Source organism: Canis lupus, chromosome 18 (genome assembly GCF_048164855.1).
Source record: "Canis lupus baileyi chromosome 18, mCanLup2.hap1, whole genome shotgun sequence".
NCBI classification, from domain to species: Eukaryota; Metazoa; Chordata; class Mammalia; order Carnivora; family Canidae; genus Canis; species Canis lupus.
In genome coordinates this window covers 17,022,920-17,028,919 of record NC_132855.1, presented here as the reverse complement: position 1 = coordinate 17,028,919, position 6,000 = coordinate 17,022,920, and the positions used below count along the sequence as shown (strand labels likewise).

The following is a 6,000-nucleotide window of genomic DNA, read 5'->3' as shown; positions in this document are numbered from 1 at the left end:
GCAATCATGTCGCCCACACAGCGTCACCCTCTCTGTGCCATCAGAAACGCATGCCCTGCTGGGCCAGTTTGTTCCCTCTATTGCAAGATAGCAGGGCGCGTGGGAATTCAGACACTCTGAACCCCACCAACAACGTGATGAATTCCTTCCTTCCTTCATTTCCACCACTGGACACTGGTGGTGGAAGAGTAAGCCACGGCCACCGCTCCCCGGGATATTGCAAACAGAGGGGGATGCCAGCACGCCAGTGTGTAGCTGTTGTGCAGTGTGATGGGTGCAGTAGTAGAGGTCAGGAGTAAGACACCCAATGTGGACATCATCCCAGGCCACTGACGGTGAGCCGTATGCAGAACGGATAAGAAACTCCATGGGCCTGAGCTTGGGGGTGCGTGGAAAACGGAGGGCTGTGGAGTCAGTGAGAAACACATTGAACCTGTTTTACAGCTGAGAAACAGAGGAATTTAGGGCTGTAGGAATTTCTTTGCGGTCCCCTAGGGAATTGGGGTTAGAAATAACTGTTTTTCATCTCCCCATCAATAGAACATTGGCTGGGATTCCTAACTCCCACCCAGATTGCTATGAGTGGCCCTACGACCCCAGAGAAAGGGATATAGGGACTCCTGGGTGGCTCAGCCATTGAGCGTCTGCCTTTGGCTCAGGGCATGATCCTGGAGTTCTGGGATCAAGTCCCATATCAGACTCCCTACATGGAGCCTGCTTCTCCCTCTGCCTATGTCCCTGCCTCTGTGTGTGTCTCTCGTGAATAAATAAATAAAATCTTTTTAAAAAGAGAGAAATAGGGATATATTACTGCACTAGCTCTCAATCATTTCGATGTCATAGATCCCTTTGAGGACCTGATGGAATGTGCCTATGTGCACGCACTTTTGAAAAAATTGCAAGGGGACTGTTAACCCCCTGAACCCTTCTACAGTTCATGAGATAAAAACTCTTAACCCCAAACAAAGGACAGAGAGAGGTGTGAAAGGGTAAGAACACAAGGAACTGAAATCTAAGAAAAAGATGTTCAGCATTCCTGGGAGAAAATGCCTTCTGAAGGGCAGGAGGAAAACAAGAAAATGAGTAGGCTGTGCGATGCGCTGCCAGCAAAACATCCAAAGTGATGACAGCTGACGCGCTAGCAGTATTTTAGGATCTCTCTGCCACTTGCACATTTGTTCCTTAGATACACTGACAAAGGCCCACGTTGGAGATTATTGACTCTCTTTCCATTGAGGCTTTTCTATCGAGGATGACAATAAGAAAGCTACGGGCCTGGCAAAAACTTCCAGCTATTGGTGTGATGAAAATGATGCCATGCGCATTAATGGAATCATTCCGTGCCTTTCCCACAGGATTCTAGAACATTCTCATTTGGTGACACAGCTTCCCCTGCAATGCCTCTCCCCCAGAATTTACCTGGGGCGGCAACCATCCTCAGTGTTTGGCCAGCTTGGCCTCTTCTGTCACAGCCTTGTTCTGTTAAAATAAATACACTAAACTCACTCTCAGCAGGTTATGGTGGCCGTCCCTAATGTGGCGAGTGGCTGTGTTCCGGCTGAGTGGATGCACGGGTTTCAATGCCTCAGTTGGGAGAAATGAAGAATATAAGAGGACAGAGGATAAAGAGAATGTGGTTCCATGACCTGAGATGGTGGAGCTTATCTCTGACAGTGGCGGCCCCGACATCTAGTCTGAGGTCAAGTTAAAAAGGACTCGGGCCAGCACTAAGAAGCTTTGTTCAGTGGAATTTGTCCTTTCCAGATCTCTCACAGACAGGACCTGAGCTGACAAGTTCCCCCAGCCCAGTTTACGGGAGCCCAGGAGGAGACCTTTAGAGGATCTGTTCGCTGACTTCCATTTCACATCTTGCAAGGTATAGACTATGATTATTTTGCTTAATAGATTAAGAAAGTGAGTCCTTGGGACACCTGGGTGGCTCAAAGGTTGAGCATCTACCTTTGGCTCAGGTCATGATCCCAGAATTGAGTCCTGCATCATGGTCCCTGCGGGGAGCAAGCTTCTCCCTCTGCCTATGTCTCTGCCTCTCTCTCTGTGTCTCTCATGAATAAATAAATAAATAAAATCTTAAAGAAAGAAAGAAAGAAAGAAAGAAAGAAAGAAAGAAAGAAAGAAAGAAAGAAAGAAAGGAAGAGAAAGGAAGGAAGGAAGGAAGGAAGGAAGGAAGGAAGGAAGGAAGGAAGGAAGTAGGTCTTCTGTAATGAAAAGAGCATGGGGTTTGACACCATGGGAGTTCTGGATTTGGTGGAGCTAAGCCTCAACATTCTTACCTATAAAATGGGTATAACACTATCCAGCATTATCATAGCAGTGAATCAGATACTATAGTTTCTTCCCTTAACTAACAGCCCAAAGTTACTCTTCTGGAAAATGGCAGAGCCAGGTGTTCTAATGGCAAGTCCAGGAATCGTTCCCTGCATCCTACCCTGCCCTGCCTACTACATCTTCTGTCTTTTTGAAGACACTGTGGAAAGAGCTTCAAATTCCCATATGGCGCCTTGGAGATTCACCTTTCATGACAAAGATTCCCACAGAATTAATTCACAGCACTGCTAAGGTGGGGTGCTGGTGGATGTGAGTAATTTTTTTTATAGTGTTACAATAATTTATCATCCTCTCTCCAGCAGCCGTACTCTGGCTGGCAGCTCTAAAAACCCTACAGTCCACGAGAGAGCAGTGAACAGAAATATTTTCAAGAGCAGATGGGACGTACCTTCAAAACGCAGGATTGTCCCACTGAAACTGGGACATCTGGCAACCCTAAAAAAGCCCAAACTAGATGAAATAAAAATTATGAGATGGAGAAGCAGAAAAATATGTCTTTGCATTGATTAGCAGGGAATGTAATTAATCTCCTTCAACTCCCTTTTCAGTCCTGTGGTGTAAAACAAGGAGAAATCGCAGTCTTGCTGCCTTCCCCTGTGACAGTTCTTACGTGAGAATTTCAAAGTAGTAGAGTTTTAAAACTTCATAGTAATGCCTCCCCTTCTATTGCTCGGAACTGTTTGGGGAGTGATCAAATTCATGCCCAAACTTCCTCAGTACAATGCTTTTCTTATTAGCCTGGCCAACAGCGGGGTGAGAACACTCTGACGCCTAGAGTTAGGCCAACGTTTACGGTTTTATTAGGAAATTATACAAACAAATCTTTCTTTGCCTATTAGAGGGTTTTATTCCAATTTCTTTTTTTGTGGAGGTCAGCAGTGGTGAGAGAGAGGGAGTGCAGGAGGGAAGATCTCCAGCTTTTCTTCTCCTCTCCCCTTCCTTCCTTCCTTCTTCCGTTTTGACTCCTAGCATCCCATGTTAGGTTGGTCATTTTCTTCTTATCAAACGTGTGTTCCATTTAGCCTAAATACCATTAGACTAGACACAAGTGTTTGTGTGGAGCTCTGTACTGTTGTCACCTGTCCCTGCCCCACTCGGGTCCAGAACAGTGCCTGAAACATGCTGGTACTGACAAGTAAAATGTTTGTGGATTTGAACAAGCTGGACACCTGACACAGACCAACAGCCTTCCTGCATTAAGTCCGGAAGGGGATCAGATGAGTCAGTATCTGAGTTCAGTTTGTCACCTGATAGTGGACAGACCACAAAAATAAAAAGGTAAAATCTAAGAAACTAATCTTTTTAAAGCCAAATATCCACTCTTTATAAAGGCTTATTAAATATATATAGGAAAATATGTCTACATAAAAATATAGTAAATCATATATTATATAAGCTATAATATATAAACACTGTATATATATATATATGTGTGTGTATATATATATCCCTATTGAATTATACTTTATTTTCCTAAATATTCTATTATGCCCACTTCTTGGGTCAGAGAAACATTATGAACTGAACCAAATTCCCCTCACTCCCAAAATCCATATGTTGAAGCCCTACCCCCAATGTGGTAGTACTTGGAGAAGAAACTCTCTGGAAGTGGTCAGGGTTAGATGGGCTCCTGAGATTGGAGCCTTCTTGATGAGGCTTGTGCCCTTATTAGAAGAGGAAGACCTCTCTCTCTCCATGTGCATTCTCAAGAGAAATGCCAGGTGAAGACACAGCAAGATGGTGACCATTGGCAAGCTGAGCTCATCAGGAACTAAATCAGTTGATCTCTCAATCTAGGGCTTCTAATCTCAGAAATAAGTTTCTATTGTTTAAGCTGTCCAGTCTAGAGTATTCTGTTAGGGCCGTCCAAAGCTGACCATCACAAGAAGCGATGCTCAGCATGATTAAACACCACAACCAAGGGCCCATGGCCATGGAATGCTATAGCCAAGAAAAGAAACATGTTCTGATAATAAACCAAGGACAATTTCCACTAGGTGACATAGACAGCTCCAAGTTCATGGCCCACGATGCATGACTGTATAGACACGCATGGACACAAGCAGCTTGTATCATCCCCGGGTTGTTTCCTGGAACAAACCCACAGAGGTTGTGCCCGGAAGCTGGAAGGCTTGGGTCTGCCTCACTCTCTGCCAAGCAGAAGTTGTGAAAGCAAGCCGCCTGGTGGATGCTAAAGTTTCGAGACACTTGTGAGCTAAGTGCCTTAACACGACAGATTTATATATATATATACATATATATGTATATATATATATATAATTTTTATTTATATATAATAATATAAATTAATATATACTACTTACACCAATGCAGTTAGAGAATATAATCTTTAATACCATTTATGAAGGAGGAGGTCCAGAAAGGCCAAAGGAGGACCTTAGGTCCATGAAGTTCATAATGCAGGCCTGAGGAAAGCACCAAGTATTGAAAATACTTTTCACTTCCAATGGAAACATTTCCTCCGCTGTATTAAATACTGCTCTGTAGTTCCGCAGCCATGCCCCACTCTCCCAAAAGTGCAACAATCATTCCAGAGTCTTGTCTGCTTACACTGTTCCCACTGTTTACACCATCCCCTCCTTCCACACCACCTTCTCCACTAGGCAGATATCCTAATGTCATCCACCTCTGTGCCTTTGTGAAAAGGCATCACAGCTCTTTGCCTCTTGGTTTCTACTATTCTCCTCACCCTCATCACCTGTTGCCTTGTGTTTTAATCATTCAGTCCATCAGGAGCCATACCCAAAGTTAGCAGAGTGCCCTGTGCAATGCAGTCAAGCTTAGTGGTAAAAACCAAGGATTCTGGTCCAAAGTTCAAAATCTAGTTTTGTCACATACCAACTATGTGCTTTTTTGCCTAGTCAGTTAATCTACTTTCTTCCATTTCTTCCTCTGTAAAATGGGAAAAAGTGTAGCATTTTCCTCACAGGATTCTTGTGAAGATAGTTTGAATATACAGGCATGTGTGCACATGCATTCAGACACAGACTTACCACTGGGAACATAGTAAGTGCTATGCAGTGATAGGTATTATCATCATTTATTGCTATTTTTATTAATATTATTAGGTATCAATTTCTAAGCATACAAAGAGCTCCTTAAGAAGTTCAAAATCAAGTGGGAAAACAGGCATATAAGGAAGAAACATTAAGATATCTCTTTCTGGGGCACCTGGGTGGCTCAGTGGTTGAGTGTCTGCCTTTGGCTCAGGTCATGAGCCCAGGGTCCTGGGGTCGAGTCCCACATTGGGCTCCCTGTGGGGAGATTGCTTCTCCCTCTGCCTGTGCCTTTGCCTCTCTCTCTGTGTCTCTCATGAATAAATAAATAAAATCTTTAGATAAAAAAAAGACATCCCTTTCTAAGTGTTTTGAAAACCCAGACTCTCTCTAGCTGGGGGGAAGTTGAGAAGGCATTTTAAATGGAGGCCGCATACAGGTTGATCTCAGTAGAGGGTTGGATTCTTCAGGCGGATGAGGGGGCAGGGCATCTTGGAAGAGTTTGCAGACTTGACGATCTCAAATGGCTAAGTTATGTCTGGAGATTGTTGAGAATTTTGGTGGGGCCAGAGCATAGGCCATTTCTAGGGAAAGGAGCCACAAGGGAGGTGGGAGACAGAGAGTGGAGACACACTTG

The 6,000-nt window shown here is 44.0% G+C and overlaps 1 protein-coding gene across 1 annotated transcript in view; it reads left to right on the top strand.

Annotated features, from left to right (window-relative positions):
• Positions 1-1,367: 1,367 nt before the first annotated feature.
• ITPRID1 (ITPR interacting domain containing 1) overlaps positions 1,368-6,000 on the top strand; it is a 134,172-nt gene continuing 129,539 nt past the window's right edge. The window contains exon 1 of the mRNA XM_072783580.1: positions 1,368-1,876. The gene's annotated coding sequence lies outside the window, so the exon portion shown is untranslated. The remainder of the gene's footprint in view (positions 1,877-6,000) is intronic.